This window comes from Pteronotus mesoamericanus, unplaced genomic scaffold (genome assembly GCF_021234165.1).
Source record: "Pteronotus mesoamericanus isolate MK-2021 breed Mesoamerican mustached bat unplaced genomic scaffold, CSHL_Meso_final contig_42, whole genome shotgun sequence".
Classification (NCBI taxonomy): Eukaryota; Metazoa; Chordata; class Mammalia; order Chiroptera; family Mormoopidae; genus Pteronotus; species Pteronotus mesoamericanus.
The window spans coordinates 11,414,386-11,440,648 of record NW_026555157.1 but is presented as its reverse complement, the minus strand read 5'-3'; positions in this window follow the sequence as shown (position 1 = coordinate 11,440,648).

Below are 26,263 nucleotides of genomic sequence, written 5' to 3'. Positions count from 1 at the left end.
TTGATATGGGCAATTTAGTATGATAAACAACTTAGAAACTTTGAATGAGGAAAATGCTACAAATGATAATTATATTTGTCAAAGCATATATAAACATTAATTAATAAAATTTATAATGATTTATGTACTTACATTCATGTCTAGGTCATTTCAGCAATGAATGGGAGACCAAAGTGCTTCTGATTTAAAAGTGGATCTGTTACATATACAAAGTAATTGAATGTGGGGAGTGGATCCTCTGTTTTTTCCACTTAGATGTGCGTGTGTGAGTGTGAAAGGAAGGAAGATAAATTTAGGAAGGGACAAGGAGAGTTTTGTTGATTATTTAAACACTTGAAAATATGTAAATATGATTCATATTATTCTCAAAGAAAGGGGGAAAAAAAGGAGAGAATGCCAACCAGAGCTTTGGTTTTGTTATAATTATGAGGTAAAATTAAAATTTCATTTCTTCTGGGAGTTTTTGCCTGGTCCTCAGCTGGAAGTAATTACTTTCTCTTCTGACATCCCAGTGCCTCTCCTAAAGCACTTAGGACCCTGCATGGTGGTAATTTATGGACACTCTCTAGGGTCTTATGCTATTGTAAGATTATAAACTAATTGAGTAGAGGATTTATATCTGATTCTGCTTCAGTGTGGACGGTAGTGGCTTATTAGAAGAGCATGCATTTAGAGTCAGTCAAAACCCAGTTTAAGTCAAACCCTGCCACTTCCTCTCTGAACTAGACGTTAATTTTTTTTTGTGCTTCTATTTCTTCAGATACAAAATTATGATAATACTTAGCTTATAGTATTTGGGAAAGATTTTACAAACTAATTCCTGCACTGCTTCTATTCCCTGCACATATTCAATAAATGTTAGCTCTCTTCTTTCACGTCTCTGATAAACATTCTTTTCCTCAATTCCTTCATGTGAAAAGCGTTCCTATGAATAAAGAATGAATCAGTCATTTTTCAACTGCATCTCTCACTATTGGAACAGCAATGTAATCGTTGTTTGACAAGTATGGCTTGTGGGATATAATCATAAAGCACTTTCTTCCCACAGCAACATCCCCACCCCACCTCCCCCATCCCCACACGGTTCTTTTTGTTTATCCTGCAGGGCATTTCCCCTACTCCTGGATGAAACTTAGAGGAAGCTTCATGACGATTCTGATCACTTTCAGGCAATCAAAGATCTCTGGTCAGCAATTTACAGGTCTCATTTCACGTGGTAATTAAAATTTCATTTGAGCTCCACCTACTTTCACTTCTGGAACTCAGTTCTGCTGCAGGTTAGCTGTTGCCTAATGGGGTGGTGAGAGAAGAGCTGATTGACCTCTTCTCCTTTCCACTGATTTATGTTTCTAATTCTATAAAAAGGCACGAGAGTTATAATTTTATAAAACTGTCATGAATTTGTGCCAGGCTCTCAGATTATTATTGCCATTGTTCTGTTTTGTTTGCTTCAAAATGAAACTTTATCTCTCAGGGTAGTGTAATGGATTCTTCAGACATCCCTTTGACCTAACCCCTCCTCATTGCTGGGAATTTTCTATCTGCATTACCTTTGATGTTAATAAGATACTTTCTCTGGCTGATATGAGATTCCCATTGTCCTCAGATTGTTGATGGGTCTTTTACTTATTCATTCAAATAACATTTATTGAGTCCCTATTATGTGTCTGAAACTCTTCTATGTGGATTATTTAATGAACAGAGATTCCTGCCTTGGAAACATAATTTAAAGGAGACAACAATAAATAATAGGCATAATAAGTAAATAACATAGTATGTTAGAATGTGGCATATACTATGGAAATAAGAAAGAGCAGAGCAGACTATGAGGGATCTGGCTTGTTTGGATCGGGCTAAATTGCAATTTCAAATAAAGAGATTACTGTATTTTTTTATTGATAAAGTAAGCTGCAGCTCTTCCCATTCCTGCATGCTCAGTTCTTTCCAACATGATTTTGCTACTCAGTAAGTAGAATCTCTCTCTTTATTACTTGAATATAGTGTTGGTCATAAAATTTGCTTTGACTTGCTTTAACAGGCATTAAACATTGTAAACAAAGCAGAAGCTTAAAAATACTTGGACATTGAAATTTGTCCTCTGTTGCTGCTAGGGAACCCTCTACCACCAAATAAAGAAGCCTCATTTTGCCTGCTGAAGATGAGAGCCCAAGTAGAAAGAGCTTTTAGTTTTCCAAACCATTCTAGCTAAGGTCCCAGCTGAGGTTGAAGACCATACAACTGAAGCCATTCTAGACCATCCAGCTCCTGCTGAGCTAGCACAGACAAGAAGATTAGCCAACCCATATAATCATCATGAATAACCAACTGTGGTGGCTTTAAACTAAAACTTGTGGTTGGCAATAGCTGACTGATACACTGAGATTTTAACATAGACTTGAAGGAAGCCAGGGAGTGTGTCCTGTGAATGATGGGAAGAACAGTCTACGAATGTTGTAAAGCAGAAGAGAATGGAGAAACAGCCACTGGGGAGATGACAAAGGGAGAGAAGTAGGAGAAGGAGGTAGAGATAAAGAGAAGGACTTTGGATGGGACAGACTAGATTAAATAGATTCTGGTAGATAATCTGGCTTTTCTCTGAGTGAAATAGGAAATTCCACCTTTGACTTTCAGTTACCGGTCTAGTCAGCCTCATGACCTTTTATCCTCTTGTGTGGCCCATCCTTTGCCCTGATCCACCCAGGAGTGCAGACTCATTCCCGTTGCAACAGTCAGCTCTTCTGCACTCCTCCCTCAGAGAGGCAGTTAGGCAAACTGTATGTTACTTTTCAGATGTCCAAAAAACGAGCTAGCCATCAGTCTTCTGTGTCCTCCAAAGTGCAAGTGAAGTATAGTAAGGTTTACTAGCCATGCCCCTGACACCTTTCTTTCTAGAATTTAGGCAAAGGGGTAAACGACTCCCACAATCATCTTTACCGTTAGAGAAAAATGGGATTCATAAGACACCAACAAATCTTTTTTAAAATCCTTTGAAATTTCAAGCTTTTTTGTTTGCTCTCCAATCTCTAGGCTACAAGGGCATGGTTATCACCTCAGATCACAGAATTTTTTCAGTCTCCTTTTGCAAGTCCTGCATATTAGTTTTGCACCTTAAAATGCGGTATCTACTATTTTATTGGTTGTCTTATCAGTTGTACCTGAAATTACAACTAAAATAGGTGCCTTTTAACATCCTGCTAGAGCAACTGTGTGACATGGGAGTCTAATTTTCCATGATAGAAGAAGGCCTACTTTTTAAACTTCTATCTTCAAAATTATTTAATTTGGATACCACCTTTTTCAATGTGGCTCTGATCCTCTTGTGGAGTAGATTATACTGATTTTTTTTATCTTTAGTATTTAGTGGTAGTTTCATTTATTTAGCTATTCATTTATTATTTATTCAACTGTTACCATACATGAGGTCGGAATTAGGTGCCAGGGATTTGGAGAGGACAAAGACATGGTTCTTGACCTCAAGAAACTCATGGTTGATTGGTCAATAATTTGAAAAGTAATTTTAAAGAGGTATGAAAAAGATGTGCAAAAGTAAAAGGGTGATGTATTCTTATTTTTAAAAAAATGGACAGCTTAGGCAAGGCACAGCGGTCTATAGATCATGGGACCTTGGGGCACATGCAAGTAAGTTGGCTGAGCTGGAGTAGAATTTTGCCCTGAGATTTACAACGTGATCTGAGGGCATTCATCAGCTGTGTCTCTGGTGCACAGGGGTTGAGAAATACAGGAACAGTAATATTGAACTTCAGCTGCCATAGACTATCCTAAAAGATTTCCTTGAGAATTAGATGCTCAGGGAAGGTCTGGGCAAAAGCACTGTGTGTATCAGCTTCCGAGGAATAGCTGATATTGTATTGTAAGTAGGACTCCAAAAATTTTCTTTAAACCATTTCTTTAAGAAGAAATGTAACTTCAAAGACCACAAGAACTCTGGAGCCAGACTGAAAGCATTTGAATTCCCATCTTTCCACTTGTTAGCTGCTTCAATTTTGACAGTTTATGTGACCTCTATGTCCCTCAGTTTCTCTTTGTGCGAAATGGACATAACAGAACTCCTTCCTGTTCCCCACCGTCAACTCCTGAACTTATTTCCAGAGCCTATGTTTACTATTTCGTGACATGCTAGGTAGGCCTCTCTGCTTGACCTGGATGTATTTACTCCTTTTGGCCCACCTTAATTGCAGGGAGCTATTGCACTGAAAGCCATTTTCCTCATCAGTTCCTGCTTTCCAGGCTCAGAAAACACAGACATGCATTTACCTATTGTAATAGGTTGAGCTGAGTCCTCTAAAAAGATATGCTCAACTCCTAACTCCTGGTACTTGTAGATGTGTCCTTATTTGGAAATAGGATTTTTGCAGATATCATCACATTAAAATGATATCTTCCTGGGTTTGGGTGGTCCCTAAATACAATGACTAGACTCTCTTATAATGGAGATTTGGAGACATACACACACACGGAAGGGAGATGACCGTGTGTGACAGCGGCAGAAATGGGAGCAATATAGCTATAAGCCAAGGAACCCCAAGGATTGCTGACAACCACCAGAAGCTAAGAAGAGGTAAGGAAATACTATTCCCCAGAGTCTTCAAAGGGAGCATAGCCCTGTCAAACTGGATTTTTAACTCCTAGCCCCCAGAACTGTGAGAGAATAAATTTCTGATGTTTCAAGCCTGAGGCTGTGGTAGTTTGTTATGTCAGCTCTTGGAAACTAATACACCTATTTTGAAATATGCAAAGACTCCAGAATACAGGGTATAATAGCATGTATTGAAACTACTGGATATAAAAGACAGACTTCTGTATCACTCTAATGTGACTATTACAAAAGCCAATATCAATATTCTTATCAGGAAGAAATGCATCTTTGCAAGAAATTCAGCATTTCAAATAAAGAAATAAAGACTGTTGGCAAGGAAGAACTATTTTCCTCCCTTTAGATCTTATAGCCAAAACATATCCTGTCTGCTGCCAATATTGATATTTATCATTATCTCTTTCTTAAATTTAAAACTCTTCCATTAATGTTCCTTTTACTGTATCATATTTGTTTTGCAGGATGAGAGTGCTAATGATAGCCAGATCTTCATAGGATGCCTTTATCAGCTTTGGTTTTGTTTTGTTTTCAGCAGACTTAATGAAGCAAATAAAGATTTACCAGTCCCTTGGATACATTTTTATTTTCCAGCAAAGGAATTTGAATGTAACAGTTGCTGATGAAGAATGACAGAGCATTTTGGTTAGTGCATATAAAATTGTTCAGCTCATAACAAAGATGTTTTAAATTTAATTTCAAATTTCCTCTTTCTTCTCTCTATGAACCTTGCTTTGAAATGTTTCTCACAGCCAAAACACTTTTCCAAATTGGATAGCCATGCCATTGCTTGTGAGACCAAATTAGCCGCTAAGATGGACTGCCTGGTGTTCACGCTGCCGGCACCACCGGCGCCTGCAGGCCAGCTGCCAGTTCGTAGCAGTGTCCAGGGAGACGGCAGCTTCCTGACCGATTTCCTCCCTCTTCCCAGCCTAATTATTTGGAGACCTTCAAGCGTTCCAGAAATATCTGCAATTAGTCAGATGGTGTCTAGGGCTTTGTTTAAAATTACAATAGGAAATTTATCAAGACCATTTGATCTGATCTCCCTCATCATCTTCCCACTGGATTTTTTTCCCCCTTCTCTCTGAAGAGTTAGAGATAAGGTATCATAATTATTACATAATTACAGGGACTGATAACAACAATAATGCTTGGGATTATTGTTGCACCATTAAGAAAAATGAAATGTGTAAAGATAACTCCTTGTCAGATTTATACAAATTTTCTTCAAGCAGTCAGGCAATGATAAATTATGAGCTATACCACCTCTTTTTGCAGAGAGTGACTAGAGGCCTGGTTTTGTAAACCAGGGGTCTTGAATTCACAGTTCACTAGTATCTCAACCTTTGTCTACTATCTGGACATAATGGCTGGTGCAAAACAATTGTTCAATAAATATTGTTGCATAAGTTAATAGATTAATCAGTAGTAGGAAAAATTTTGAGGTAGAGATAAATTATATTTTATTATAAGTAAATTCTTTTTCTAACTGCCGTCGGACACCTTGTCTTTGCAGCAAATACTTGGTCAAGCAAAGTTTAAAAAAAGAAACACTAGACTTAGAAGATAAAACTATATCTTGAGTTTGATTTCAAGTTCTGCTATTTTCTAACTCTTACCTTGAGCAAGCTACAACATCTTGGAGTCAGTCTACTCAAGTATATTGGCATTTACACACACATTTACACACATACACACATTTTATTAAAGGGTGTCTTTTATGCAACACTAAATATAAACGTGAAAGTCTCTTAGTTTCCTACTCCCAGTCTTATGCCTATTCCCATCTCCCCAGAATTAGTCACTTTATAAATTAATACAAATTCTTTCATGCACATACAGGTACACAAATGTTGATAAAAAAAAGTATGTGTTGACAACTTTTTAAAACTTACACAACTCATACAGATGCTACCAAAGGGTATATACTACCTGAAACTTGCATTTTATTCACTTTATAGTTTTTAAGATTTATTCTTGATGATGTGTATTATCTTATAATACACGTTATTTAATTCTCCAATGCATGAGAGGCAACACAGCACAGTGCTTAGGGAAAACGTAGTCTCCGGAGCCATACCACCTGGGTTTGTATCCTGGATATCCCATTTACTACTGTGGGAGTTTGGGGAAGTTACTTAACCTCTCTGTGCTTGATTTCCCTCATCCATATAATGGGAATTATATTAGTACCTACATCATAGAGCTGTTAGAGGATTAGATAAATTATGAACCCCTTGAGAATAGTGCCAGCACATAGGCTGAACAATATAGGTGTTTTCTAAATGAAAGAAAACAACTGAAGAGCTTTTTAGTTGTTTTCCCATTTTTTTCTGCCACTAACTGTGTTCTAAAGAATGTCTCATACTTGTTCACTTGTGGAAGTGTTCCTCAATAGTGCATTGTGTATGGAGTTGTTGGCTCATCGGGTTAATGTGCTTCCAATCTTATTAGATAATCCTGAATTGTTCTCCTTAGTGATTGTGCTCATTTATGCTCCTTCCAGTGTTTAAGAATTTCCGTTTTCTTTACATCCTTTCCCAATCGAGTATTATCACTTCTGAAATTTTCCAATCTTATTCATATAAAATTAATCTCGTTTTTGTTATTATTTATTTCTTTGATTATTGGTGAGAACAAAAATCTTTTCAAATATTTTTTGGATGTTATGATTTCTTCTTTTGTGAATTAGGAACTCTGCTTCGCTTGACGTAAGGATCTATGTTTGTTTTCCCATAGGAAATAATCATTTTTAAGAGGGGCAGTATAAACAAAATGCTGAACACATACCAACCATGCTTATGTCTACTTTTCTTTATTATTAACATTGCTTTTGCTTTCATCTGTCTTTCCTTTCTTTAATATTTACGGATTTTTTTCAGTTGTGAAGAATTATGTTGGAGAGATTTTGGAGGGGAGAAAAGAATTTGAAAGTACTATTCTTGCTTTAATTGGAAGCTATCACATATTAGTTAAATGGCATAAGGATAATGAAAATGAACATATGTTTCAGTGACAAATATCATAGGTTATAGGAGATCTTGTGGATTTTTCCTCTGGTTCTTAGCTAACTGGACTGATAACCTAGTCAACATCTAATTTCTCTGTACAAGAATTCTTTGTACAAAAGCCACCTTCCGAAGGCCCAGTTCTTACACAACAGTGCTATCTATTAAACATTTGCCTTGTGAATCTGTGTGATTTTCTGCTAGTAGCCCCTAGAAAATTAGCATATAGCTGAGGATTCAGTTAGTAGCTGAGACACTATGATAAAGTGATTCATTGTTCTCTGGAACCTGAGCCTCTGATTAAAGTTCTAGCTCCACCACTCTAGTTGAGTGATCTTGGCAAACTGCTTAGCCTCTGTGCTTCAGTTTTCTGATTTGTTAGCTGTGGATATAATAAAATATTAATTTATTAGAAATGTGAATGTTAAATGTGGATGTTAAATGTGTACATAGGTCATAAAATTATTTGAGGACTACATGATATTATTATCCATATAAAACTGTATGTTTTTGAACTGCAGTTGGAAATATGCAGATATGGAGGACCAACTGTAGTTACAGGCAGTTTTTTGACTGCATGAGGGTTGGTACCACTTGACCCTGTGTTGTTCAAGGATCAGCTGTATAAGTAATTACTTAGATAAGCATTGCTTATATCACCTTAGAATAGTGCCTGCCACATATAAATATTCATTAAATATTAGCTATTATTGTTTTTTCTTCTGATAATGTTAGAGTTATAGGGTTATAGAGTCCTATATGTTTAGAGAGTCAAATTAGGCTTCATCTGTGTATAATTATATGGGGAGAAGTTATCATCCTAGCAGATAATAATTGAGAAGATATTTGATAAGTCTTCTCTAAGGTTTATAAGTAAGTATTCTGTGTTCTGGCTTCCTATATTTCAGGAAGAAGAGAAAAATATTTTGTATAGAGAAGGAAAAAAAGAAAAAAAATAGAGTTATGCTCTGCTTCATGCTAGGTCAGAAGAAATGGGAGTGCTTCTCCCTTACTACAATTTTTTTAAATTGTATTTTTTTAAATCATAATTTAGTTGGTGATGTTGGATTTCCAGTGGAAGAAAGGAAAGGCTGACCCTAAAGGAAAACATATGGCATTTAGGTTACACATAAATTTTGTGGAAATCTGTCAATTAAGAAAAGTACTTCACAATTCTATTTTTGAATAGAATTGGTGCAAGCAGCTAGAGTTAGTAGTATTTTCACTGGGACATCATATTTTTTAATAATACTGAAATTTATGAAAGGGTTCATTCCACTCATGAGCTAGGGCCAATTTTTTTTTTCCCACAAAATTGTGGATATACAAAATTATGATGGTCAGGATTAATATTTAAGAAAAATACCATCGTCTTGTATTAAACATGATTTTCCCATTAATATTTCTTTGCTCTCAGTTTAATTAGTGAAACTCACTAGTACACCTTGTCGTCAAAAGAGAGAGTGCCAATATCTATGACAGAGTTTCTCACTGTATCCTGTAATTGCCTGTTCAATCTCTGCTTTCCAACTAAGAGTGACTTCTTAGGGAGCAAGACTCTATTTTACTGTTTTGTATTCTTAGTGTAGGAGAGTGTCTTGCATAAAGTAAGTGCTTCACAAATGTTGATAGAATGACTTTTAATAGTCAAAATTTTGATCCTGCTTGTGAAAATCAGTGTTCCAGGAGAAAAATAGTTGAAGTTGTTGACTTATACCTTGAATTAAGAGACTCTGGTAGGCAGTTTCTATGGTTACAGAGACATACTGATTTATTCTGTGTTAGGCTTTTACAGCAGGGACCCTTAGAAGACCTGCCAAGCTTCAATACTCTGTTTTGATTTATAATGCTTATTTAGGTTCTAGACTCCCAGAACCAAGCAAACTGCAAAGTATCTCCAGAGGGAGAGGAAAACCAGGAAACTCACAGGGAGTATATAAAGTGTCCTGAAACTTACCAGGAACTTCTAAAGAAAAGTATTATAATACTATTTATCCAAAATTTCCATTCAGCTACACCTTGGAAATGACAGTATTTTTAATTACATCTCTTCATTTTATGCCAAAAAAGAGAGCACAAACACCTGAAAAGGGCCCACTCTGACATATGGACTGAAGAACATATTTATAATAATACATAGTTATTTTCATTTGTTTCTGGCTTTGATGACCTGTGTTTCCCATTTTCCATAGCTGAGTTAACTATAGTGTTATATTTTAAGTTCTAATGTGTTTTATACACTTACTATTTCTTTTCTTCCTAGGATGTCAAGCTGAGATTGTGGGTGGGGGTTATTAGACTATGTGGAGAACTTTGTGATATGGTCCCATGGAGGTGTGAAAATAGTCTGCCTTTTAACAGATGCTCAAATCTTCTCTTCACCTTTCATTTTCTATCCCTGCAAATTCTATTCCTTCTTTCAGGATTGATCCTCTCTGTTACTGACTGAATGTTTTCCGTTCCACCCCCAAATTCATATGTTGAAACCTTAACCTTTAATGTGATAGTCTTAGGGGGTCTTGGGGAGTTAATGACAGATGAAATCATGAGGTTGGGATCCTTATAACAAAATTATTGCCTTTATAAGAAGAGAATCATTTTCTCTGCAACCTCCTACCCTCTGCCATGCGAGGACACACATGAAGGTAGCTACGTGTAAGCCAGGAAGAGGACTCTCTCCAGAACTTCACCATGTTGCTCCCTAACCTCAGAACTCCCAGCCTCCAGAACTGTGAGAAATAAATGTCTGTTGCTTAAGCCACCCAGTCCATGGTATTTTGCTATAGCAACCTAAGACACTCTCCCATCTTTTCTATGAAGCCAGTCTTCAGTGACTGGTTCAAGTATCATCGTGTGTGTGTGTGTGTGTGTGTGTGTGTGTGTGTGTGTGTGAGAGAGACAGAGAGAGAGAGAGAAAATAGACAATACACAAGTTACATAAGATGTATTTTCACTATAAAAATTATGAGAACTATAAAAAGTCAAATATGGAACCAATCCTTTCTTTCCTCACATATTCCTCATGTGGAGGGTAAACACTATCATTTTAACAATATGAAGTACTGCCTTTCAGCCTTTTTCTATGACAATGCCATCTCCAGTCTTTCAGTTATTGCTATTCTCTCCTGCTGTTTGCAGAGCCCTTTGTAAGTGACCGTACAGCAAATTTATGAAGCTCAATTTCAGGAATCTTGACTTAACACATGCTCCTTCAAAAACCCTGGGAGTAGCCTTGGCAGTATATTCACATGACCATAGTTTTATAGATTTGCAATATTGAGGGGTTCTTGTGTCTTTAAGTGATTTCAAAATTGCAAAAGTTACAAGGCCTCACAAAGCCTGGCTATGCCTCTGCTTATACCATGTTTAAGTACATGATTATCTTCCCATTTAGAAGGGAGTATGTTTTGTTTTTTGTGGGGGGAGAGGGTTGAGATTTATTTCTTACCACATTTGGCATCAGTTCTTAGCTCACAATAGAATATTTAAAGTAATTTTAAAATAAATGAGCAATTGTGAAAAGAAATATCACACCATCTTCTCAGCTTGAAACAGATATAAAAATGCAAATTAATCACATAAGGTAATCTGCAGATATTGCTTTTTGCAGCAACCATATAAATTAAGATCATTTAAACATTCATGATAACTACGTGTAAGAACAAAACCCACTGATACAATAAAACTAAGGTAGGACATGCATTTCAACATTGGTAAAACTGGACTTCACTTTCCGGTGATATGGGTTTGGAGAAACATTAATTGAAGAAATCCTAATCAATGGGACTAGATGACACAATCAAATTAATATAAAATTTTTTGAAGTGATTTTTCATAGTCAGTGAATATCAAACTCAAGTATTTCAGGAGCCATAGTATAGAGATAGTGGAATGGTTTGTGAAAAGTTTTACAGATATTTAAGTCATGTGATTATGACAAGTAAATTCATATTCATTAAGTAGGAAAAGTTCATGTTAATACTTCTGCCATTGATTAGCATAGCCACATGGAGATTAAGTAGAAAACAGCTTTTCTTTAAAGAACTTTGCACTCATCTAACACAGTTGCAGTGATCATAACCAGGCAAGGAAAAAGATTGTGGTCATTTTTGAAAAATTTAGCCTGTATTTTGATTGCCCTGAATAACATTGAAAAGAAAATAGTTAAAGTATAAAGCTTGAAACTGAGTAAATACTTTATTGTTTATGCATAAGAGATCAGAGAAGGAGAAAGCACTAGTTTCAAATGTCATTTTTATTACAAATGAAGTTTCACATGAAAAATACTAGCAAAAATGATTATCGTAGCAAAATCCTTAGTTATGAGGTTCAGCATGCAAATGTAAAACCTACGTTCTTTATCCTCTAATGTTTTTGGCCTCAAGAATGGCACACAGTTTAGGAGGTGCCATAAGAGAAATGGTGTACACTAAGAGGCTTTGTTAAAAAAAAGGAAACATATACATGGAATAAATGTATTGAAAGGCAAAAAGCAGTGAAGGCAAAATCAATGAATAGAACATTTGGGAAGCTAAGTGATTTGGGGGGTCCCTAAAGAGAAAGAGAGGATAAGAGGGGGAAATGTCCTAGTCAGATATTTCAGGGTTCCTTACAGTTTGTCCGGGTCACCATGGTCACCACATTTGTAAGAAGTACATAGCTGCGAAGGCATTTTGCTGTAAAGAGATTTCCTGAGGAGGTATTTCTAGATCTCTTTCTATTTGAGGATGTAACATAAGGTTCTAGAATCTAGAAGCAAATGACAGTGTGATAAGATATTGCTGGTAAACTAAGCGATTATTTCTGATAATATGGCAATTAAGATTAGAAAGAACAGGAATTTAGGGAGACAGAACCTTTAAGTAGTTAAACAAAAGGAGAGTTTATTTTCATCAGTCTATTAGAAGAGTTGGCATGCAAGATAAAAGTGAGGATTGTTAAAATCAATGCTGCTGAGAAGCCCATCAGGCGTGACTATTGAAGTCTGAGTTGCAAATTCAAAAGTACACTACTGTAAAAAGCAAGTGAATGTATCTTTGACCCATTAAGATGAATTTAGTTAAAGCTTTGAATTATGTCATCATGGAAATCAGCTATATGCATGACAGTGTTTATCAGTGCATGCAATACAAAACAGGAACACGGAAATGTTCAGCAATGGGCACTCAGTCATCTGTCTTGGGTTCACCAAGCTCTACGACCATGTTGGTGTTGCCCTAGTTGCCAGGGCCCTCGGCAGCAGGGAACTCACAGTCTGGTCAGAGAGACACATGTTTCCTTTGATAATAAATATATACTTATAAATTGTGATAATTATTTAAAGAAGTAAAGAAAAGAATGTAACAGAAGAACATGGTTTAGTCTAAGCTTTATTTAAGTATTGTTTACATTAAAATATAGACTAAGGGGTTGTGGGTAGGAGGTTCATTCCATGGTCTGGGACTAACCTGTGCTACAGAGGTGAGAAAAATGATTTTTGAACAGTCTAAAAGAGGAAATTTTGTGAGATACAGAGGAAAGGATGAAATTTAATAGGTGTTAAGAGTATTATACAAGAATTATATTGAAAATTCTATAAAAATATGACATTGAGTGAAAAGTTTATATGAAATAAAGAGTTGTATAAGGATTGAGATTATGAATTACACTCCTTCTCTTTTAGAAATATGTTCCTTAGTGAGCTTGCTTTGGTGACAAGTCCGTATACTAAAACTAGAACAGGACAAAAAAGACTGATATGACCCGTGCACAGGAATGGCACACAAATTCTTAAAGTGTTTTCATATTTTAGGTTGATCATTTTAGAAAATCACCATTTCACAATCATCATAATAAAGATTGATTCATGCCAGAATCTTCAAGCATGCTGAAATTAACAGGTGAAATTTGAGGAATAACAGCATAGTAACATAGTTTCAGAGTATCTCCTCACAAGATACCAATAACAAAGGGGGAAATGTTAACTACAGCAATGAAACCTGGCAGATGTCTACCACCTTAACCAAGTGATCAAAGTTTACATCATTAGTAATGGGGCAAATAAATACCACGTGCCTCTTGATATGACTTACTAAGTACACTATCACACAATGATACTCCAGCCAAAATGCATAATTTATTTCTAGTCATGAGGAAACATCGGATAAGCCCAAACTGAGGATGTTTTACAAAATATGTAGTCTGTACTCTTCAAAACATGATTGTCATAAACACAAGGAAAGGCTGAGGAATCATTCCAGATTAAGGAAAACTACAGAGACCTAACAACTCATAACATTGAATTTCTTTTTGCTATAAAAGTACATTCTTGGGGAAATGAAAGTGACCAAAATAAGGTCTTCTGATTACATCATACTATTGCATCATTGTTAATTACTCTTTTTGATAATTGTTCTGTGCTTAGATAACAGAACATCACGCCCCTCCCACCCCATTTTTTGAAGAAATGCATACTGAATAATTTAAGGGTAAGAAAATATTTCCTTTAACAATTTTTAATAGATGTTTGTTATTTGTAAACTACTTAAATCTTTGAACATCCTTGTTACATGTGACAATTGTACACTATGTAATTTCAACCTTCCTAAGGTAAAGCCAAACCAGTCATGTCCATCCATTCCCTGGCAGCCAAGATCTAGTTATGGAAACTAGCTTCAGTCAATTTGTTAATCTGAACAGGATCTAGGTTTGAAGGAGAGCAATGTAAAGGGGCACACAAGGTGGTAGAAATTTATCTGTTGGAGATACAGTAGCACTGACAGCATATTACTTGGAATACAGCCCTAGCATTAGTGGTGCTTACTAGAAATGGCAATATGTTCGATGTGGAAGCTATCCATGAGAAATGTTTGAGTCTAAGTATCACTCTGGCCCTCACCAAGATTCAATAATAGGAGTGCATGTTTACAATACACTGTTCCCTCATCTAAGGCACAGAAGACTAGATTTCCCAGTCTTCAGTGTGATTCAGTTGTGGACATATGATTCATTCTGCTAAATGGAATGTGTGCGGAATTGATGCCGTCCCCTCACAGGCCAGGTGCTTCAGAGCACCCAGCACCGTTCTACACCTCTCTTTATTTTCCCTGTGGTGGCCATAGAAGCCACATATCCCAGAGGGCAATCAGAGGGCCAGAAGGCATGAGGGAGCCACTTAAACCCTTTATTTTTTTCCTACCCTAGTATCTGAAATCTTTTAAATAATTTTTAATTGAATTTATTGGGGTGACTGGTTAATAAAATTATATAGGTTTCAGGTGTATAGTTCTATAATACATCATCTATATATTGTAGTCCATGTTCACCATCGTAGGTCAAGTCTCTTTCCATCACCCTTTTTTGCCACTTTATACTCTTCTACCTGACCCCACCCCGTTTCCCCCTGATAATCACAACACTGTTGTCCGTGTCTATGAGTATTTTTTTTTTGCTTCATCCTTTCACGTTTTTTACCCATCTCCCTAAATCCCTTCTAACAGCTGTCAGTCTATTCTCTGCATCTATGAATCTGTTTCTATTTTGTTTGCTTCTTTTGTTCATTAGACTCCCCATATAAGTAAAATCATACAGTGTATGTCTTTCTCTGATTGACATATTTCACTAAGCATAATACTCTCCAGGTCCATCTATGCTGTTGCCAAAGGTAAGATTTCCTTCTTTATTACAGATAAATAGTATTCCATTGTGTAAATGTACCGCTGCTTTTTCATCCACTTGTCTACTAATGCGCACTTGGGCTGCTTCCAAATCTTGGCTATTGTAAGTAATGCTGCAATAAACATAGGGGTGCATATATATTCTTTTAATAAGTGCTTTGGAGTTCTTAGCATATATTGCCAGAGGTGGAATCGTTAGGTCATAAGACAGTTTCATTTCTAATTTTTTGAGGAAACAATATTGTTTTCTACAGTGGCTGCAGCAATTTACATTCCCACCAACAGAACACTAGGGTTTCCTTTTCTCCACATCCTCACAAACACTGGTTGTTTGTTGATTTATTGATGATAGCCATTCAAACAGGTGTGAAGTGATATCTCACTGTGGTTTTAATTTGCATTTCTCTGATGATTAGTGATGTTGAGCATCTTTTCATATGTCTACTGGTATGTCCTCTTTGGAGATGTGTCTATTCAGGTCCTTCGCCCATTTTTTAATTGGATTGGTGTTTCTTTGATGTTGATTTTGATAAGATTTTCATAGATTTTGGAAGTTAACCCCTTACCAGATGTATCATTGGAGAATATGTTCTCCATTCAGTGGGTTGTCTTTTTATTTTGTTGATGGTTTCCTTTGCTGTGCAAAAACTTTTTAGTTTGATGTAGCCTCATTTGTTTATTGTTTTTCTTTTGTTTCCTTTGCCCAAGGAGACATTAAAAAAAAGTATTACTATGAGAAATGCCCAAGATCTTACTGCCTAGGTTTTTTTCTATGATTTCTATGGTATTAAACTTACATTTAAATATTCAATTCCTTCTAAGTTTATTTTTGTGTGTGGTGTAAGAAAGTGGTCTAATTTTTTTTTTCACATATCTCTCCAATTCTTCCCAACATCACTTATTAAATAAACTATTTTTAGCCCATTGTATGTTATTGTCTCCTTACTTGGACATTAATTGATCATAAAGGTGTGGGTTAACTTCTGGGCTGTGAATTCTGTTCCATGGATTTATATTTCTGTTTTTATAATGGTACCATGCTGTTTGATTACTATGGCCTTGTAGTATAGTTTGATACTGGGTAACATAATTCCTCTAACTTTGTTCTTTCTCAAGATCACTGTATCTATTCAGGGTCTTTTGTGGTTCCATATAAATTTTTGGAATATTTGTTCTAGTTTTATGAAGTACACCATTAGTATTTTGAGAGGAATTGTGTTAAATACATAGATTGTTTTGGGAGGTATGGACATTTTAGTGAAGTTAATTCTTCCTATCCATGAACATGGTGTATACTACCACTTATTTGCATCTTCTTCAATTTCTTTCTTCAATGTTTATAATTTTCAGAGTATCCTTTGTATCCTTTGTTAATTTATTCCTAAATATTTTATACTTTTTGGTAGAATTGTAAATTTTGTATAAAAATGCAATGAATTTCTGGATATTTATTTTATATCCTGCTAATTTACTGAATTCATTTATCAGTTCTAGTTGGTTTTTGGTCGTATCTTTGTATGTATATACAGTAACATTTCATCTGCAAATAATGACAGTTTTAATTCTTCCTTTCCAATATGGATGCCTTTTATTTCTTCTTGTCTGATCACTGAGACAGTGATGACTTCCAATACTACATTGAATATGAGTTGTGATAGTGGACATCCCTGTCTTGTCCCTTATCTTAAGGGAAACACTTTTAGTTTTTGCTCATTAGGTATAATGTTGCCTGTGGGTTTGTCATATATGACCTTTATTACACTGAGGTATGTTTCCTCTGTTCTCACTTTGCCAAGAACTGTTTTCTATCATATATGGGTGCTAGATTATATCAAATGCTTTTTCTGTATCTATTGACATGATCATGTGATTTTTACCTTTCATTCTGTTCATATGGTGTATCATGTTTATTTATTTGTGGATGCTGTACCAACCTTTCATCCCTGAAATAAAGCCCACTTGATTATGGTGTATAAACCTTTTAATTTATTGCTGTATAAAGTTAGCTAATATTTTGTTGAGGATTTTAGATCTATGTTCAACAAGGTTATTGACTTATAATTTATATATTTTTGTGTCCTTATCTGGTTTTGGAATTAGCATAATGCTGGCCTCATAAAATAAGCTTGAGAATATTTTATTCTCCTGAATTTTTTTAAATAGTTTGAGAAAGATAGGTATTAATTCTTCTTTGAATTTTTGGTAAAATTTACATGTGAAGTCCAGGGCTTTTATTTGTTGGGCGTTTATTAATTATTTCTTCAATTTCACTAGGTGTAATATGTCTATTCAGACTCTGATTTTTCCTGATTCAGGTTTGGGTGATTATATGTTTTTAGGAATTTACCCATTTTATCCAGATCTGTTGGCATATAGTTGTTCATATTATTTTCTTACATTCTCTAGTATTTCTATGGAGTCAGGTGTTACTTCTACTCTTTCATTTCTGATTTCAACTATTGGGTCCTCTCCATTTTTATCTTAATGAATCTGGTTAAATATTTGTCAATCTTGTTCAAGTTTTTAAAGAACCAGATCTTGTTTTCATTAAATTTTTCTATTTTTTTTTTTTACTTTTCCTCATTTATTTCTGCTCTGATCTTTATTATTTCCTTTACTTCCTTCAAGCTTTGTTTGTTCTTCTTTTTGTGGTTTTTAAAGTGTAAAGTTAAATTGTTTACTTCAGATTTTCCTTGTTTTTCCTAAAACAAGGAGATAGACCTGTCTTGCTATAAATTTCCCTCTGAGAACTGCTTTAGTTGTGTCCCATAAATTTTGGGTTGTTTTGTTCTCATTTTCATTTGTGTCATGGAATCTTTTGATTTCTTTCTTGATCTCATGTTTAACCTATTCATTCTTTAGTAACATGTTATTTAGTCCCTATCTCTTTGTGTGTGTTTCAGGTTCTTTTTTTTTTTTTCTTGTGATTGATTTCTAGGTTTATACCATTATGGTCAGATAATATGCTAATATTATTTAAATTTTCTTAAATTTATTGAGTCTCGTTTTGTGTTTTAACATGTGGTCTATCCCAAATATGTTTAATGTGCACTTGAAAAGAATGAATATTCTGCTGCTGTGGGATGAATTGCTCTGAAAATATGAAATATTTTCATATTTTCTGTCTAATCTAGTATGTCATTTAAGGCCACAATGCCCTTGTTTATTTTCTGCCTGGAATATATATCCATTGATGTCAATGGGGTATTAAAATCCCCTGTTCTGAGTGTATTACTTTCAATCTCTCCCTTTATGTCCATCAAGACTTGTTTTACATTTTTAGGTATTCCTATGTTGGGTGCATAAATGTTTACAATGTTTGTATCACCTTGTTGACTGCTCCCTTTATCATTATGTAGTGACCTTCCCTGTCTCTTAATGTAGGCTTTATTTTAAAATCTATTTTATCAGATATAAGTATTGTTACCCTAGCTTATTTTTCCTTTCAATTTCTATCTCTTTACTTTTAGACTGTGTATTTTTTGTTCTGAGGTGGGTCTCTTGTAGACAGTATATAAATGGGTCTTGTTTTCTTATTCATTGACCTATCCTGTTTTTGATTGAAGCATGGGTCCATTTACATTTAAAGTAATTATTGAGAGATATATATTTATTGCCATATTATTCTCTTAACTCTGTTTTTTCTTTTTCTTCTTTTTAATTTTTTTTATCATCACTTGAGGACATGCTTATTGATTTTAGAGAAGGGGAAGGAAGAGAGAAAGAAAGGGAGAGAAACATCAATGTGAGAGAAGAACACTGAGAAACATTGATTGGTTGCCCCTCATAAGCTCCCTAATCAATGACTGAACCTGCAACCTAGGCATTTGCCCTTACTTTGAATTAAACTTGTGAACTTCTCATTTTTACAGGACAGTGCTCCAACCAACAAAGCCATTAGGCCAACATTTCTTCTTTCTAAAAAAGACTGTTCAATACTTCCTGTACTGGTTTGCTGGTAACAAACTGCTTTAGCTTTATCTTGTCTGATAAGCTCTTTAGTTTTCTTTCAATTTTAAATGATAGCCTTGCTGGGTAAAGTAGTCTTGGTTATAGGTCCTTATTTTTCATTACTTTGAATATTTCACGTCATTCCCTTCCAGCCTGAAATGTTTCTCTTGAGAAATCAGCATATAGTCTTATGGGATGATCCTTGTAGGTAACTACTTGCCTTTCTTTTTCTGCTTTAAGATTCTCTCTTTGTCTTAACTTCTGCCATTTTAAAGATGATGTATCTTGGTGAGGGCCCCTTTGGGTTCATTTTGTTTGGGACTCTGCACTTTCTGGACTTCTGTGTCATTTACCTTCCCCAGGATAAGGGAGTTTTCAGTCATTTTTTTTTCAAATAAGTTTTTGATCCCTCATTCTCTCCCTCTTCATTTTCTGGTACCCCTATAATACAGATATTCTTACTCTTAATGTCATCCCAAAGGTCCCTTGAATTATCTTCATTTCAACTTTTATTTTTTCATTTTGCCATTCTGATTGGGTATTTTCTGCTACATTGCTTTTCAAATCACTGATCCAATCCTCTTCTTAATCCAACCTACAATTTATTCCTACTAGAGTATTCTTCATTTCAAAAATTGTATTCTTTATTTCTGGCTGGTTCTTTTTTATAGTTTCTGTGTCTGTTTTCATGTTTATTTTTCATTAAGTTTCTTGAGCATCCTTATGACTATTTTTTAAAAATCTATGTCTGGTAAATTGCTTGCCTCCATTTCATTTAGCTCTTCTTCTGATAATTTCTCCTATTCTTTTATGTCACAAATGTTTCTTAGTTGTTGTTGTTGTTGTTGTTGTTTTCATTTTAGCTCCCTCTATGTGTATTTGTCCATATTAGGTGGATCTGTTATGTCTCCCAGTCTTGGTAGGGTGGCCTTATGTAGTATGTGTCCTGTGAGATCCCGTGGTCCATCTCCTTGGTCACCGAAGCTCTGTGCTACAGGAATGTCCCTTGTGTGGGTTATGTGAGCCCTGCTGTTATAATTAAGTCTTTTTTATTGAATTTAGAGAAAGACATAGTAGAGAGAAAGAGAAACATTGTTTTGTTGTTTTATTTGTTTATGCATTTATTGGTTGCTTCTTGCATGTGTCCTGACTAAAAATCAAAACTTCAGGATTGGCATATTAGAATGACTCTAACCAACTGAGGTATCATGTCAGGGCATTATTTGAGTCTCAATTACTATTAACCCATTTTGTGCATGGGTTTGACCCTCAGCCTAGCTGATTGTAAGGACTGACCTCAACCCCAGTGTATGAGCTAATGTATAGGTGCTGATCACACTTAGTAAAATTTATCTCAGCAGGGTCTGATGCCTGCTGAGATCTCCTTTTGGACATGATACTTGTGAAGTTAATTGGATCCTGCTCTGATGTCTGAAGTTGGCCATTGGATGTGTTGATTCTGGGGCCTCTTGTTAGAGACTCTGGTGTTGGTGAATATCTGATGCTGCCTGTGACTGCCCTAAACAACCTGTTTGGAGATACAAAGTGATCCACCATTTGTGGCTGCCTCTGCTGTACCTAGGTGTGCATGGGAAGAACCAAGCTGCACACCAAGGTTTGTTTTTACAAGGGTCAGACCCAGGGGCAGGTCAGCTAAAGTCTTAAGGCACCCCAAGATCTGCTTTCCCTTTCCTCTGCCTGCCAGCTGCCTGAGGGGCTTGTCACCAAAAAAGCCTTTAGGGGTACTCAAGTTCCATGAAGCAGTTCCTCAGTGAGTCACCAGGTAGTAATGAGTGGTGTTCTTCTACAATTTCAAACTCAGTATCAGTGCTGAGTCTGAGGCTACTCAGTAAATGTCCCAGGGTTTTCCAAGTCCAGCTGATACTTGTTGGGTGCCCACAGGCCTTTGTGATGGAGTGGGGTCTCAGGGAGTCATCAGGGTGTGACCAGTAGAGTTTATAAAGCCCATATAGACTAAGATTTGGCAGCATGATATGAGGGCTCTGCAACAGTTGGGCATGCATGGGAAAAATAGCCCCCATATTAGAGCCACACAACTTAGTCTCTCCAATGTACTGCAGTAGCCTGAGCTCAGCAGAGTGGGCCCACAAGATTTGGGAGGATGGGGCTAGTGGACCTCCCAAGAAGAAGAGGTTCTGGTCAGGCTTGGGGGAGGTAGGGGAGTTGTCCCTGTCCCAGAGCCACACCCCTCAAGTCTTTCCAGGATTCTGCCTAGATCTCAGCAAGACAGGGCCACAAGGAATCAGAAGTGGGGGGCCACCTGGAGACTGACGGTTGGGGTTAGGGGGTCACACGAGAAGGGAAGGCACATCAATTTCATGGAAAAAGTGGGGAGGATGGCCTCTGCCCAAAGCCATACCACTCAGTAACTGATATCCCCTGAGTCTGCCCACATCTCTGTACCTGGTCCCAGGCAGCTGACTTCTCAGCAGGGTGTGAGCTCTTTAGAGGCCTGCTATGGAGACCAGAGGGTGGGGCTAATGCATTCTCCTAGGCTGATGCCATAAGGAAGGGAATATTCCACCCAAGAAAGACGGTGTCTGCAGTGGGGGAGAGTGACTCAGCACAGGGATCCCGGTGGCTGTCCCCTTAGCTATTTCCCCAGAGCCACAAACCCCAGTCTTTCTTCATACAACTCCAGTATGCTCAAACTCTCTCTCTTAGACTCCCTGAGTCAGTGGTTGTGAATGAGATTTTGTGCATTGGCCCTCAAGGAAGTCCCCTATGTCTCTAGTACCCTCCTGTCCCTGACAGACACAATCCCTGCTGATTTTCACAGTCAGATATAATTTGGGTGCCTTTTCCTGGATCTGGTGCTCTGGACTAGGGAGCCAAGAGTGGCATTGAAACCTCATGCTGCTCACAGGGAAATTTTGCAGCTGGCATATTTCTCTGGAATCTTGCCTACAGCCACGGGGAGCAGGGCCAGTCCTTTTTACATCTCTGCCCTTCTTACCAGGCTCTAAGACTCAAAGTATCTTCTTCTGTAAACCCTTGGTTATAAGACTTCTATTCAGCTAACCTTTAGTTGGTTATTAAGGTTGACCATTCTATATTTTAGCTGTAATTCCAGTTTGATCCTGTGAAGTGGTGAAGGCAACAACCACCTAGTCTACTGTTATCTTACATCTTTTCTTTTGATCCCTTAAAAATTTTCAATTACTGTTGCAGACATTATTATGTTAGTTTTAGGTGTATATCCCAGTGATTAGACACTACATAACTTACTAAGTGATCATCCTGATAAATCTCACACCCATCTGACTCCATACATAGTTTTTAGAATATTATTGACTATATTCCCTATGCTGTACTTTAGATCCCCATGACTATTCTGTAACAACCAATTTATACTTAATCCCTTCACCTTTTTCACCCATCTCTCCAATGCCCCTCCTGTCTGCAAAGTGATGCTCTTTGTATCTATGAATTTGTTTCTGTTCTGCTTGCTTATTTTGTTTTTTAAATTCAATTGCTGATAAATATATAATGGGTTGGCCAAAAAGTTTGTTTTTTTTTTCTGTAAGATGACTCTGGTAGCACTCACTTGTTTCACTTCATTTGAAACAATTTTGTTAGATTGTATTATGACAGCTGTCATATCAGCATGCATTTAAAAAAACTTATCAAAATTGGTGAATTTTTGTGTAGCCATTTTAATATTGAAGATGGAAGAAAATATGCAACATTTCAGTATATTATGATTTATTATTCCAAGAAAGGTAAAAACATAACTGAAACACCAAAAAGGATTTGTGCCTTGTATGGAGAAGGTGCTGTGACTGGTTGAATGTGTCAAAAGTGGCTTGTGAAGTTTTGTGCTGGAGATTTCTTGCTAGATGATGGATGCTCCACGGTTGGGCAGACCAGTTGAAGTTGATAGCAATCAAACTGAGACATTAAGTGAGAACGATCAATGTTATACCATGTGGGAGACAGCCGACATACTCAAATATCCAAATCAATAGTAACTGGTGAAAATGAAAAATGTGTCTTTTATTTTACTGAAAAAACTAAACTGACTTATGGTCAACCCAATATTTATTGCTATTTTACTGTTCATATTTTTTATCTTTTTTTTCTTCTTCTTCTTAAAGAAAACCCTTTAACATTATATATAATACTGTTTTGTTGGTGATGAACTCCTTTAGCTTTTTCATCTAGGAAGCTCTTTATCTGTGCTTTGAGTCTAAGTGATAGCTTTGATGGGTAGAGTAATTTTAGTTGTAGGTTCTTGGTTTTTATCACTTGGAATATTTCTGGCCAGTCCCATCTGGCTTGCAAAGTTTCTGTTGAGAAATCAGCTGACAGTCTTATAGGAGCCCCCATGCAGATAACTGACTGCTTTTCCTGTACTGCTTTTAAGATTCTCTATTTGTCTTTAAGCTTTGCTATTTTAATTGTGTTTCGGTGTGGGCCTGTTTGTGTTCCTCTTGTTTGGGACTTTGCACTTACTGGACTTATATGTCTGTTTCTTTCATCAAGTTAGGGAACTTTTCTGTGATTTTTATTGGAAACAGTTTTTCAATTTGTTGCTCTCTTTCTTCTTTTTCTGGTACCGCCATGTTGCAAATGTTGGTATGCTTGAAGTTGTCTCAGTGGTTCCTTACTCTATCCTCATTTTTTGGACTCTCTTTTCTTTTTATTATTCTGATTGGGTTTTTTTTTTCTTCCTTATATTCCAAATTGCTGAGTTGATTCTCAGCTGTTGATTCCCTGTAATATATTCTTCATTTCAGTTAATGTATTTTTTATGTCTGACTGGTTCTTTTTTAATGTTTTCTGTCTCCATTTTTATGTTTCCTATCTCTTTGTTGAAGTTCTTATTAAGTTCATCCACTCTTCCCCTAAGTTCATTGTGCATTCTTATAACTAATGTTTTGACCTCTGCATCTGGTAGATTGCTTTTCTTCGTTTTGTTTCATTTTTTTTTTCCTGTAGTTTTTTTTCCTGTTCTTTCATTTGTGAAATTTTTTTTTCTCCTCATTTTGGCAGCTTCCCTGTGTTTGTTTCTATGAATTAAGTAGAGTTGCTATGTCTCCAAGCTTAGTAGAGTGGCCTTTTGTAGTAGGTGTCCTGTAGGGTCCAATGACACAGCCTCTTCAATCAACCAAGTTAGGAACTTTAGGAATATCCCCCATGTGGCCTGTGCACATCCACTATTTGTCACCCTCTTTTTGCCTTGATTGCTGTTGGCACCTCAATGAGAGGGATTTACCACCCCCCCGCCAGTTTAATCAGCAAGAAGGACTAGCTATGACCACAGACCATTGTGGAGGAGCTGCTGCACAGAGACCCACCCCTCAGGGCAGGACTTAAGTTCAGTGGGGCTTTGGTGCCTGCTGAGTCTGCTTCTTGAGTGTGTCATTTGTGGAAGTGGTTGTGTGATAGTGCTTTGACATGACCTGAAGCTGCCCAGTGGTTTCTATGGCTCTGAGGCCTCTCAGGAAGTACAGGCTAAGGTCAGCTTCCACCTGTGTTTTTCCAAGAGCTATTTGTCATGAGATACAAAGTGAACTGCAGATGGCTGCTACTTGTGTAGGTGTTGAGGTTGCCCAGGTGAGGCCAAGCTGTGAACCAAGGCCTGCTGCTGCTAGTTCCAGGCCTTAGGCTACTTAGCAAGGGTAGAGGGCACATGGCACAGGGCACGCTGAGGCCAGATGCTGCTTGTTTGAGAAATTTTAGGAAAATCTGAAGCACGAGCCAACCATTTGTATGGAAAAGTCATTGGAAATAGCTTGGATGGGCTGGAAATTTGGGTGGAGATAGGTCTCAGAAAATTACCAGGATGGGGCAAATAGTATATACCAGGTTGTCAGAATCTCAGACATGGCACCAGCCTGCTGGCTATATTGGTAGAAAGCTACCCCCGACCCCCAAGCCTTGCCTTGATGCCAGACAATTTTATTCCTCCCCATATGTCTCTGATGCCTTTCAATCTCATGCCCCAGAACTGGAGCTCAGAGGGAGTGAGTCCAAGTAAGTCCATGCATGGGCCCTTTAAAAGAAACTGCCTGGGACTCTAGGAGCCCTCTGTATCTCCCCACCTCAATCCCTGCTAGTTTTTACAGCCAGAAGTTATGGGGACTCCTCTTCCTGGTACTGAAAAACTTGTGTGGAGCTTAGACCTCTGTCTCCTCAGGGGGGACCTTTGCAGCTTACTAGATATTTATCTTCCATAAGTGAATGTGGGACCAGTTAGTTCTGTGCCTCCACTTCTCTTATCAGTCTCAAAATGGCTCCAACTTTAATTACCTAGTTGTAGGATTTCCATTCAGGCAGATTTGTTGATCTGCAGTTTATTTGTGATTGTGATGTCCATCTTGGATCTTTAGGATGTTTGAAAAGATTTTTTTTCTGAGCAACAAAATGTGCAGATCATCAACTTGCACATAGTGGGTGTGTAATAGATTTAGGACTGAATAAGACTCAGTTATACCAAGGATTGTTTACAAAAGTCAGAATTTTCATCAGGATTAGGGAGAATAAGAACACTATAGCTTGGATGTTGTGCTTTCTTTTTTGTGTAAGGTGGCCTTATTGGAAATAAATCCTAAAAGATTAGTTTTCTATCTACATATATAATCAACACATTCTACCTGGTGTATTTTGTAGTCACTGTATTTAATAAGGAACAGAAAACCTCGGGCTTCTTACACTTCAGGAAGGCTAGGTTAGATTTCTATCTCCTCAGTCTTTGAGACTTCCTCTGAAGTAGTCTTGTTCAATAGAACTTAATGAGATTATGGAAATGCTCTGTAATATCTGTGCTGTCCAATGTGATAGCCACTAGCCACATGTGGTGATTAAGCTCATGAAATATGGCTAGTATGCTAAATTTTAAATTCTATTTAAATGCAATTACTTTAAATTTAAATGTAAATAGCCACACGTGGCTAATGACTACAATGTCGGGCAGTGCAGCGATAGAGGATTATAAACAATATGTTCCACTTGGGAGGGTTTAATTGAAGACGCCAATACCTCAGTTATAATAAATGAGGAAGGATCAA